Source organism: Cupressus sempervirens, chromosome 4 (genome assembly GCF_028749045.1).
Source record: "Cupressus sempervirens isolate cs-2001-9-10 chromosome 4, ASM2874904v1, whole genome shotgun sequence".
NCBI classification, from domain to species: domain Eukaryota; kingdom Viridiplantae; phylum Streptophyta; class Pinopsida; order Cupressales; family Cupressaceae; genus Cupressus; species Cupressus sempervirens.
The window spans coordinates 798,994,254-799,007,403 of NC_143121.1; the positions used below are offsets into that span (position 1 = coordinate 798,994,254).

Here is a 13,150-nt window from a genome sequence, read left to right on the forward strand (position 1 = left end):
TTTTTTTATTATACTTATTTTATTATTGTTCCCTCCAAATTTGTTGGTCTCTTCATTTCCTTTGAGGCTTTATAAATATGTTTTGGAGGTTGCTCCTTATGTAATTGTATTCGAAGAGCTGAAGCAACAACTGTGATGTAAAGTTCAATTATTTACATTAATAGAGATCTTCCCTGCAATATGGACGTAGCCACAATTTGTGGTGAACCACGATAAATCGTGTGTTTGTGTTTCTCTTTTCTTTTGCTTGTTCTGTTCATTTCCAGTTTGCACTTTCAGCAAACTTCACAATTGGTATCAGAGCTTGGCGTAGATGCTAGAATTGATTTTGGTGTTTGAAAATCTGAAGTCATGGAAGATTTGCGAGTGCAAAAATTCTTGGGACAGAATTTTAGTTTGTGGAAAGTTCAGATGCATTCATTGTTGGTCAAGCAAGACTTGGTAGTAGCAATTAATGGAAAGGCAAACAAATTGTCTGTAATGGCAAATGGAGATTGGGTTAAAACTGATGATAAAGCAAAAGCAACAATATTTCTTTCTTTATCACAGAATGTTTTATTCAATGTTCACAGTGAATCTTCGACAAAGGAAGTTTGGGATAAACTTCAAACTATGTACGAAATGGCCTCAGCTGCAAATAAAATTTTTAATATGAAGAAGCTCTACAAGTTGAAAATGAAAGATGGGACTGCGATGTCGAATCATATAAATGATTTGAACACCTTTTTATGCCAAGAAACCTCTGTTGGCATGACACAAGATGATGAATCTAAAGCTATCATCTTGTTGTGTTCATTACCGGACAGCTGGGATCTTGTTGTTACAGCAGTTAGTACTTCTAACTCCTCAAACAAAAAGTTGGTCTATGATGAAGTGATGGCAACTTTACTTAGTGAGGATATGCAGAGAAGAAACAAGGAATCCTCATCTGGTGAAGCCTTGACAGTGGTCAGCACTGAAAATAGAGGAAGAAGCCAAAATAGAGGAAGGAACAATCATCATAGAATATCAAAATCAGCTAGGCGCTCAAAGTCAAGGGAAAGGAAAGGAGGAGACTATTAGTTTTGTGGCAAAAGTGGTCACGTGAAAAAGGATTGTAGAGGTTATAAGAGAGTACAAGAATGAGTGTGGGCAAGTCAAGCCAACACTATCTATGACAAAGATGATAGCGTGTTGATTTTATCTACAACTGAAACCACTTTAGCCTATGGGTTTTGGATTCTGGCGCATCATTTCATGCCACTTCATGTACGGAATACTTCTTGAATTATCAAGAAGGTAAGTTCGATGAAGTATACTTGGGTGATAATAAGGCATGTGAAATAATAGGGAAAGGAGATATTTTATTATCTTTGAAAGGAGGTGTTAAATGGCTATTAAAAGATGTGCATCATGTTCCAAAACTAAAGAGAAATTTGATTTCCATAAGTCAACTATTTGCACAAGGTTTTGTCACTTCTCTAACTAATTCATCAAAAGTCACAAAAGGATCCATGTTAGTTGCAAAAGGTGACAAGATTGGGAGCTTGTATATTGTAGAAAATATCGATGAAGTGGGGGTTGCCATGACAGTTGAAGATGGCAATTCAAAATTGTGGCATCAAAGGCTCGGTCACATGAGCCAAAAGGGCCTTGTTGTTATGCATAAAAGGGAGCTATTACTAGGGCTGAAATCAGTTGGCTTACAATTTTGTGAACATTTTCTTTATGGAAAACAAAAGTGGGTCAGCTTCTTGAGGACCGGACATGAAAAAAAATGTACTCCTTTGGCTCTTGTTTATTCTGATGTGTTTGGACCCACCGAGGAAAGCTCTATTGAAGGAGCAAACTTATTTGTCACCTTCTTTGATGATTGCACACGAAAGGTATAGATTTATTTATTGCATAAGAAATCTGATGTTTTCAGCAAGTTTAAAATCTTTAAGGCTTTAGTGGAGAATCAATCTGGCCACAAAATAAAGTGCTTGCAAACAGACAATGACAAAGAGTTTTGTTCATTAGAGTTTGATTCATTTTGTGCGGATAATGGCATCCGTAGAATTAAGATTGTTCCATTCACCCCGCAAGAAAATGGAGCAGCGGAGAGGATGAATAGAACAATCCTTGAGAAATCTCGATGTATGCTCTCTAATGCCAATTTAGGCAAGGAGTTTTTGGTAGAGGCATGCAATACAGAGGTATATTTAATCAACCAAAGTCCCTCTTCTTGGTTGGACTTTGGCATACCTGAGGAAGAGTGGCTGGGAAAGAAAATCTCATATTCACACATCTGGGTGTTTGGATGTGAAGCTTATGTACATGTTTCGAAGGAGAAAAGACAAAAGCTTGATCCAAAATCACAAAAAGGTATTTTTGGGCTATGGTGAAGACCAGTTTGGTTTCAGAATATGGGATCCAGTTGGGAGCAAAATTATCAGAAGTAGAGATGTTGTCTTCAACGAGAAGGTATTTCTAGAATTACATAAAGAAGAAAACACGGTATGTGAATATGCACCTTTCTCTATTTTTGATAATAATAATGATGGTAGAAATCAGAATGTTGTTTCTCCAAATGTTCTATCTCCCACCTTCATCTTGGCCCCTGCCCCTCTATCCTCTTCTTCTACTAGCATGTGGACTCAGCATGATGAAGAAAATTTAGATTATCATAGTCAGAGTGATAACTACTCTTCCTCAAATCCAAATCAAAATAGAGAAAATAACTCTCTGTTTGAGTACAAAGACATTGGAAAACATAGTGATCAAGGCACACTCCCTGCCAATACACATGGTCACATTCATAGGCACGTTACCTCCAAAGATTCCTGCACTAGAAATATTGGCACAGCTGGTCAATGCACCAAAGACTACATCTTTCATCATGCTACACACAAGATTATAGAACATCCCATTAGACAACCTCACAAGGAGTTTACGAGTGAAGACACTAATGCTGGTCGGCAGACTGCTCATGCAAAGGATGCTCCATCCAATTACTATTAGTATGAGCCGAATCCACAAATCACTGAAGGAACACTACCTAATCACTCCTATCAGCAGCTAACTCATGGCTCCTCTCCAAATATCATGAACGTGAGCAGACAGGATCTCACCCACGTTCGAGTCCAACAGGATTTCTCAACTACAAACAGGGACATTCCAAAGAATGTTGAATCCCATGGCATCAAAACAACTATGCTACCTTAGGACACCCTTCCTTTTTCACTTCATGGTTCTTTGATCAACCTGCAACACAAGCATGGCACTGGTTTTGAGACAGAGCATAGTTTTAACAGTAAATATAGACATGCCGATGTTGATTTGGAACTGCAGGGTCAATTTGCCTCCCCTCTTGGAATGATAGCTGCTCAGAGTAAAAATAAGTTTATGGTATCAAATCATCAAACTACGTTTAAACAATATGATTCTTAGTGTAATCATGATTCTTATGTTCAGTAGAAGCATTACACCTCTTCAAAGGGTAGTGATTTTGAACTACACACACCATATTCTCAGGATAAACAAAAGGGACATTCTGATCATAATGATAATATTCAAGCACAAAAAAAATCAACAAGACAGAGAAGGCTTCCTGCTCGATTCTCTAATTATGAACTCTTGTACTTTGAAGAAGCAGAGCTGGAACTCTTGCTTTCAGACCAAGTTGAACTAACAAGCTTCAAAGAAGCGTGCAAAGCATTAGATTCTCACAAATGGAAGGCAGCAATGCAAGAAGAGATGGATTCTCTATTACAAAACAAAACTTGGGATTTGGTTCCTTTGCCACCAAATCGGAAAGCTCTCAAAAATCATTGGATTTATCGACTGAAAGATGAAGGTAAAAATCAGAAGCGGTATAAGGCCAGGCTGGTTATTAAAGGTTTCGATAAGAAAAAGGGTATAGACTTCAATGAGATTTTTTCTCCCGTGGTCAAGATGACTACAATCCGGGCTATTCTTGGCTTAGTTGCTGCTCATGATCTTGAACTTGAGTAGCTAGATGTCAAGACTGTATTTCTCCATGGTGATCTAAATGAAGACATTTACATGATGCAACTCGAAGGATTTATTAAACGTGGTAAAGAAAACTTATATTGCAGATTGAGAAAGAGCTTGTATGGTCTAAAGCAAGCTCCGAGGTAGTGGTACCTCAAGTTCGATCGATTTATGACTGAACATAATTTTATTCGGTGTGAATCTGATCCATGTGTCTATTACAAGAAGTTACCTGATGGTTCCTTTATTCTTTTACTTCTCTATGTTGATGACATGCTTGTCACTAATTCATCTATGAAGCTGATTTCAGAATTGAAAGCAAAAATGTCAGAAAGGTTTGCCATGAAAGATTTAGGGGCAGCAAAATGGGTACTTGGCATGGACATTATCCGTGATAGGCACAAGAAGGAAATAAAGCTTTCTCAAGAACACTATGTTCTTAAGGTTCTAAAAAGATTTGGCATGGTAGATGCCAAACTGGTCAGCACCCCTCTCGCTGATCATTTCAAATTGTCTTTAGCCATGTGTCCCAAGACACAAGAAAAACAAGACTACATGAAGAACATCCCTTATTCTTCAGTAGTCGGTAGTCTTATGTATGCAATGGTGTGCACTCGTCCGGATATTGCCCAAGTAGTGGGGGTTATCAGCAGGTTCATGAGCAATCCGGGTAAACAACATTGGGATGCGATAAAGTGGATCTTGAGATATCTTAAGGGCACTTTTGATTTTGTACTATGTTTTAGTGGCAAAGACACTTCACTTAGAGGTTATACAGATTCAGATATGGCTAGAAATTTAGACAATAGAAGATCTACTACTGGTTATGTTTTTACATTTGCTGGAGCAGCGATTAGTTGGGCATCAAAGTTACAACAAGTGGTCTCACTTTCCACTACTGAGGCTGAATACATTTCTCTCATTGAAGGAGCAAAGGAGTTGATTTGGTTGCAACGTCTGTTTGGTGACTTTGATTGTCCTCAACAAGGTTCAGCTTTGCATTGTGATAGCAAAAGTGTTATTGACTTAGCTAAAAATGCAGTGTTTCATAGCAGGACCAAGCATATTGAGGTTCGCTATCATTTCATTCGAAGTAAACTTGAAGAGGGAAAACTTCAAGTCTTGAAGATTAACACTAAGGAAAATCTAGCTAATGCATTAGCCAAGGTTGTTCCACGAGAGAAGTTTGAGTTCTATCGAACTTCTCTTGGCATTGTAAAGAAATAATAGTAGGGGAATTCATGGGAGACTCATAAATTACCGATGTTGGACTTCAAGTGGGGGTTTGTTGGGTGCATATGTGAAGCCCAACAGTCTCTTTTTATTATGCTTATTTTATTATTGTTCCCTCCAAATTTGTTGGTCTCTTCATTTCCTTTGAGACTTTATAAATATGTTTTGGAGGTTGATCCTTATGTAATTGTATTCAAAGAGCTGAAGCAACAGCTTTGATGTAAAGTTCAATTATTTACATTAATAGAGATCTTCCCTGCAGTGTGGACGTAGCCACAATTTGTGGTGAACCACGATAAGTCGTGTGTTTGTGTTTCTCTTTTCTTTTGCTTGTTTTGTTCATTTCCAGTTTGCACTTTCAACGAACTTCATAGTTGCATACTTTTTTAAGGTTTCAAAAATGGAGACAGAATAAATTTATTGCCATGGATTGTGATTACAATTGGAGATCCTCAGACTTGCTAAGGAATGATTTTAATTTCTTGGTTAGCAAAATGGCTCTACTAATCGTAAAAGGAGTTCATTGTCATGATCATAATAGAGATTGAAATTTGTAAGTCTACAACATTTCACTGAATTTTTTTTTTCCTCTTTTAATTTGTCACTAAATTTTGGAATAGAACACTTTTTCATTAATGTTTTTTCTTTAATGCTACTTATTGGCTCACATATTCTTAGAGTTGTCGTGATTTGAAAGATTTCTTTAATTCTATAATATTTCTACGATGAGCTATTTATATTTCTAAACTTTATATATTTTAAATTAGATATTTCTTGGCTTATTCTTTCAAAAAAATTATTTAAAATTTTAGATATGCTAGTACATCTAAGGGTGCGATTTTTATCTCTTGACGTTGAGATGGTGTAGTAGAAAATATAGAATGTTTCCTTTTTATGCAGATCATTTTATTGTTCTCACTAGAAGAAGAAAAGGAAATTACATTGATTGTCATATAGTGAAGTAGGGTTATTTATTTATTTATATAGTTCAAATTTTATGCATATTTCATGGTTCTGCTCTCACTAATTGCTCTCACAAATTTAGTATTGATTTGTTATTTCAGTGGAATATGTTCACCTCACCAGGATTGGTTGTAATGGTGATTATTGGGTGACAAACGTAAATCGTTGAGCACGACATACCTTGTAGTCGCCAAGATTGAATTATAGTTTTTAAAGCTTGGAAGTCTATTTTGCATGCAAGAGATCAAATTTAAATCTTTAGGATTAAATATAAATGACATATTAACCTTTTTTTTCTGTTAAACTATAATTATTTTATAAGGGGGATTGTTCAAGTATTTATGTAAAGTTGTTATTTTCACTAATTTTCTTTAATTATTATATTCAAAGAATATAAATTTATATTATAAGACTTTACTATATTATTTGTAAGTAAAATTAATTTGAGTGTGATTTCTTAATTTCTAATTAAATATTTGTTTTAATAAAGTTGATTTTTGAAGGAATTTTTTATTGGTAGGGTGATAAAAATTTATGGTTTATAATTTTCTAATAATATTTCAAGAATGGAAAAATAAAACTTTCTGTCACCTCACCATTGGATGCAGGACGACTGCTAGTTTAAATTCATATATGAAAAATAATAGTATGAAACTTGGGTGTTTTTAAAATCATGATAAATAAATAAAAATGATTTTCAGCAATAATTAAAAGCGAAGTGAAAGGAGTTTTTGGAATTAATGTGGCACTGACTAAAAAGATAATTAAATTTTGAGTGCCCAAAATTTTGATTCGTAGTTAAGGTGAGCAGTGGAATGCCATCACCATGGGCCTATAGCTCAGTGGTAGGGCATCTGACTGTAGATCAGGCGGTCCCTGGTTTGAGTCCGGGTGGGCCCTCAATCAACTCTCCAATTCAGTTGTTCAATTAGCAAAGTTGGCACTCCAGTTTTATATGAAATTTTGTTTTCCAAAATTAACAGAAGAGAGTTTGTCACAAACCCAATTATAGCAGTTTTCATCAAATCTCTTCAAGTAATGAGGTCGCAGTGATAAAAATTGAGTAGTATTCTGTTATGAAATCTTCTCAAGCGATGAGTTTGCAGTCATAAAAATTGACGTGTATAGGTTTATTAGTTCGCTACAGTGAAAATAGGCAATTAAGTCAACTAATAATTTGAGAATTTACAAATATATATATTTTATGGATATTCTACAAATTATAGTTTATAGGAGTGATTTCACTAGTTCAATGCTATTCAAGTAAAAGAAATGATGTTTGATTTAATTAGTTATTTTCATATAAATGCATAATATCTTTTAATAGACATGAATTGTCAATACGACATGAATTTAGATGACATGATATTTCTATTATCTTACTCTTTCACATCTTGATGATGGATCATGTAGTATGATCCGAAACGTTGATGGTAAAAAAACACACACAATCAAATCCAGAAAACTTCTTATTTACGAATGGATTGTGGAAATCTGATGATGTTAAACAACATAAATTGTCAATACATAATAAACTAGTAGTTGCATGGTTTTGTGTTGCAACATAAGCAGATAGGTGTTTGATAATAAAATTATTATTTTTAAATATAATCTTATGTGAACAAATTAGATTATTAATAATTTTTAATTTAAATAACATAATATTTACTAAAATCTTTTTTTTTTTTTTTTTTTTTTAGACTATAGGAATCGGTGCAACACGGCCCCCCTATAAACTGCAGTGTGCCTGGTAAACTTTTTAACGTGACCGGTAGCGCTGGCGCGACACGCCCACTAGTACCACGAGGACGGGGGAGACTAGAACTCGTGACCAACCCCCTGCAACAGGGAAGATTTATCCAACCGAGCTAGGGATTTACTAAAATCTTTTAAATAGAGTAATAAATCTTATTAATTTATCAAATATGAAAATATAATCATTTGAAAAAAATTTATCAAAAAATCTATTATGAAAAATTAATAAGAGAATTACAAAAAAAAAATATGAAAAATAAATAATATTCTATTGATTAAATAAATTATAGAAACTAAAAATAATATTTATAGAAAAACTAAACTAATATTAAAAAATAATTTAAAATAATTTAAAAACTAAGGCCTAAATCAATTTTAAAAATAAAAAGTTAAATAAATAGATATCACAACATGAGTTAATGTGGAGATCCACAAGTAATTATTTTTTAAATAAAAGGAAAAGAAAAATAATAGTTAAAACTGAAGATTTAAAATATAATCTTATGTGAACAAATTAGATTATTAATCATTTTCAATTTAAATAACATAATATTTACTAGAATTTTTTAAATAGATTAATAAATATTATTTATTTAAATTCAATTTAATTAAATATGAAAAATCTTATCAAAAAATCTATTATGAAAAATTAATAAGAGAAATACCAAAAAATAATATGAAAAAATAGCAAACTAATATAAAAATAAATTAAAATAATTTAATAACTAAAATCTAAATCAATTTTAAAAATTGAAAGTTCCATAAATAGAAATCGCAACATGAGTTAATGTGGAGATCACAACTAATTATTATTTTAAATAAATAGAAAAATAAAAACAATAGTTAAAAGTGGAGATAACAACTAATAAATATCAAAACAAGAGTTAAAAGTGGAGTGAAATAAAAATTGGCCGGTAATAATTTTCTAGCCAAACTAACAACTTTTCAGCCACCTGAACTTTTTCGACAAACTGACAACTTTTCTGGGAAAAATTCAAATTCTGGAAACAAAGTTACCACAAATAGCCTATCGGCTAAAATATTCAAACTAAAAGTGTATAATTGAATTATAAACTTTTATATTTTCAATGAATTGCATGCAAGTAAAAGAAATTATGTTTGATTTAATTAGCTATTTGTATATAATGGATGCATAATATCTTGCAATGGGCATGAACTTAAACAATACTTTGGCACTACATAATAACATATTTATTTTTCATTTAAATCCAAATTAAAAGTCTATAATTGAATTATTAACCTTTATCTTAACAATGAATCTCATGCACTCCTTTTTATTGACATAAAAATAAAACAAATAAAAATGAACATATGCACCTCTTTTATTTCATAGAACTATAGACAATATGATGTTTTTAGACAATAATTATTAATTATCTTTGGTATCAATAAGATTTATAGATCTTATTATCTAGATTATGTATAGTTTTGTTTATTTATCATTTTGTAAAAATGAATGCAGATTTATTTATTTTTAAACTGTAATATTGCTAATATAGCTAGATTTATTGAAATCAATTTCAAAAAAATGTTGATGGTACTGGACATGGATCCACAACTTAAATAATTAAATCAACTAGTTTAGCTGGATCGACTGGTGTTGCCTATGTCTATGTCTATACCTATGTCAGCACGCTTCTGGCTTTACCATGAACTTATTAAGATGGCTATGCCACTGTTGGTACTAGTTAAAGGTAAGCTATTGATGCTTATGGCTATCTATCTGGAACTAGATATTTTGTTGGTAGCTTTGGATCTCACTACTATCGTAATCTAGCTATCGATCTAGTTAAGATGCTTACCTTGTGACTGGTTATGTCACTAGGTATGAGTCTAGATCTTGTACTGGTAGATCATTTTTCATTAATACTATGAAGAAACCTTTTTAAGTACTAATTATGTGGAAAGGTATAAGAAATAAGGATTCAAATAAGGACAACTTTCAAAGAAATAATTTACAGGGAAGTTTCTATATTTAATCATGAATGTATACAAAAACATAATCAAAGCATTGAAAGAGATGAAGAAACATAATCTTTCCTTTCAATGTTCCTCATCAATTAGTGTGAATGTATGCTACAAAAAAAATTCACCAAATGATGTAAAGAGTATTTAATTTAAGTAAAAGAACTACCATCCCCCTGGTACCATATAGGATGTATGGTACAATATAGAGTGTTTCAGCATGTGTAAAGAGTATGGATTAAGTTTTTTTTATGGAGGGCATTGATTGTCAATCCAATCATTGACATAATGAAATACTCTAGAAACACAATCATCTATGGTATCCTAACAATCATGTTTGTGTATATATTATATTTTATAGTAAATACAATAGATAAATGTAATAAATAAGTGTTTTCTATTTTTTGATTATGCTTACTAAGATTAAACAAATAATTTACATATTTTTAATTAAAAGGTAAACTTGTATTATTTAAATATTAGTAGAAACTGTAAAAAAGAACTTAATCTATAAATAAACAATATTTGTAATCTATATTTTTCTTTTACATGTAAATTGTTTAAATTCTAAAATTAGAGAAAAAATAATAATTTATTTAAATGTTTCAACACTTAGTTTCACAATAAAACAAAAACTAAAATCTAAATATATATAAAAGATTTCTATTTTTCTATTTTATTTTATTTTTTATTCAGTGTAGAATTCTTTAATATTTAAAATGTACCAACACTTTATTTTAGAACTAATCTAAAACTAAAATCTAAATCTATATAGAACCTTTCTAATTTATTCTAGACTTATATTTCTCATTTCCTAGGAATAATTTCATATTCTAAAATTATTTATAGTTATCAATTTTAGACACATATTTTTAATCAACAATGTCGAGTCATAATTTGTTAATTTTAAAATTATTCTTCTAACCTCTTAATCTATTATAAAAATATTGTCATTTATTATGTCTAATATATATTTATTTATATTTATATTTATATTTTTTAAAAATATATCAATATAGAATAAATCTTAATGTATATATAGAACCTTTCTATTTTCTTATATTTTTATTATATTCTATCTTTCATTTTATATAAGAATAATTTCACAGATCAAAATTATTCACCATAAGTTCTTTGATCAAATGTGTCATATAAATTATAACAGAAATCAAAAAATTGTTTTAAAAAAATGTATACTTCTATTCCTCTATCTTCAAATAATAATAATAAAAATATATCAATTGATCATTTGTTATTTTTATATCTTTCTATTTAATTACCATGTTATCTATTAAAATATGCACTTCACAAACTCAAGCTAACTAAAGTATGTCATTAATTGTTGGATTTGTTTCCCATCAACAAACAACCTTCATGATGCAGGAGCATCCAGAGGTATAAGGGCAATCCTGTGTCACCCAAAAAAAAAATGTACTTAGACTTAGTTTCTGTTTCATGTCTTTTCATTTTTGGATACCCATTTGGGTCAAATAAAGGTTCCAACTCTCATAGTTCAGCGATCAATGTGCTAGAAAATCCCAAAAAAATAGGAGCATGCAATTTGGCCATCATTTTGGTGACCTAGAAGGTGTAAATTGGCTAGATGAATGTAATTGTGATTTAGAGCATTCCAAAAAAAGAATCAGGTCAAAAGGCCCCACGGTTTGAAAGTTATTACAATTTTTTGAGTTTTGGAGACCTCATAAAAATGCTTCAAAGTTAGGTTAGGGGCATTAAATGACCTCGAAAAGGGCCAAAAAATGGGGGATGAGCAAAGCTCGTCCATAGGGCTATAGAGCACTTTGAGAGCTTTCTAAAAATGTAAATGGTTCGTCAATCGAAGCTACGATTCAAAAGTTATGCCTCCCGAAAGTTTGATTATCGTTTCTGGATTTTTCTAAATTTGCACTGACTTCTAACACAGCTTCTGGAACCTTCTATTTGGTCGGTGGATGCCTACTAGCACTTTCTAGAATGTACTCCTAGTCCTTAACCCTTCGGGGTCTATTTAAGGAGATTTATGGCATTGTAAAAGGCAGTTCGGAGTGGAGTTTGAGAGGAGGTACTATAAGGAGAAATTATCTCCAGATTTATGCTATTGTAAGCCCTTAGGGCATGTTTTGAAGTTTATTTTCTCTGTACTATTGTACTAGCTTATTTTCTCAGTTAATATAATTTTCCCTTTTTGTTGTGTCCATTTTGTTCTTGGGTTGTGTCCCCATCACTTCAAAATACCTTACTAATTAGAAACACAAGTTTTATTTTTAAATTATAATTATACACATTAAGATTGGGTTAAGTTGCATGAATGCTGACCAATGACATATCTAATAATATTATTGTCATGATGCCAGAAGTAAACTTAATAGTAGTAAAGAATGAATTCAAAATAGTAACAATGTGGTATCTTAGAAAGCCATGTATTTTACCCTTAAAATAGTAAAAACCAAATCTTACATATAAGTCAATTTGAATTGAGGAAAAAGTTGAAAAATTCTTACTTCAAACCATAACTATGAAACCTTCAATATCATAAAAGTAAAAAAAATGTCTTATTCTAAGACACCTTAGTTAATGGTGTTTCAAAGAGGGTGTTGACTTGAATGCAGGGAGGAGCTCCATGCCTCCATATTGTATTCTTCTCACACTCCCCATGCATAATCCTAGGATATGGGTCATCTTCTTTTGTTAATTCCATTCCTGTAGCTTTCTCCCAAGATTTCTATAAATGAGAATGGATTAAACCAAAACATATAAGAAGCTCACTAAATAGAAAGTGCAATAAAATCTACTCTAGAGCTTGGTAATTTGTATTATTAGAAACTTTTTAAACTAATTATCAACATACTAAACAACTCTAATAATAATGAGCAAGTGCAATAATATACATAGCAGAGCTTGCTCTTATGTTTTTTAGGAAAGTAATGACATTAAAAAATAATATAAAAGTATAGAGTAAATTTTTTTATTTCTAGAAATTTCTAAAAAATAATATTTCAAAGTGCTATCAAAAAATCAATTGGAAAATGAAAAAAAATCAAATTATAACTTTTTCATCATAATTTTAATATGTAGAACTTAGAATTTCATAAAGTTTCTTAAAATGATACATAACAATATAAAAAAGATATTTTAATTATACAATAGTAATTTTCTCTAACTTAATCACTTAATACTTCTGAACACTAAAATCACTTAATAAAAAATCAGAAAAAATTTAGTTTATTAAATTCTATTT

The 13,150-nt window shown here is 31.3% G+C and overlaps 1 non-coding gene across 1 annotated transcript; it reads left to right on the plus strand.

Annotated features, from left to right (window-relative positions):
- The first annotated feature begins 6,999 nt into the window (after positions 1-6,999).
- Positions 7,000-7,071, plus strand: TRNAY-GUA (transfer RNA tyrosine (anticodon GUA)). Its single transcript has one exon. It is a non-coding gene; the product is annotated as a tRNA-Tyr (tRNA).
- Positions 7,072-13,150: the final 6,079 nt, after the last annotated feature.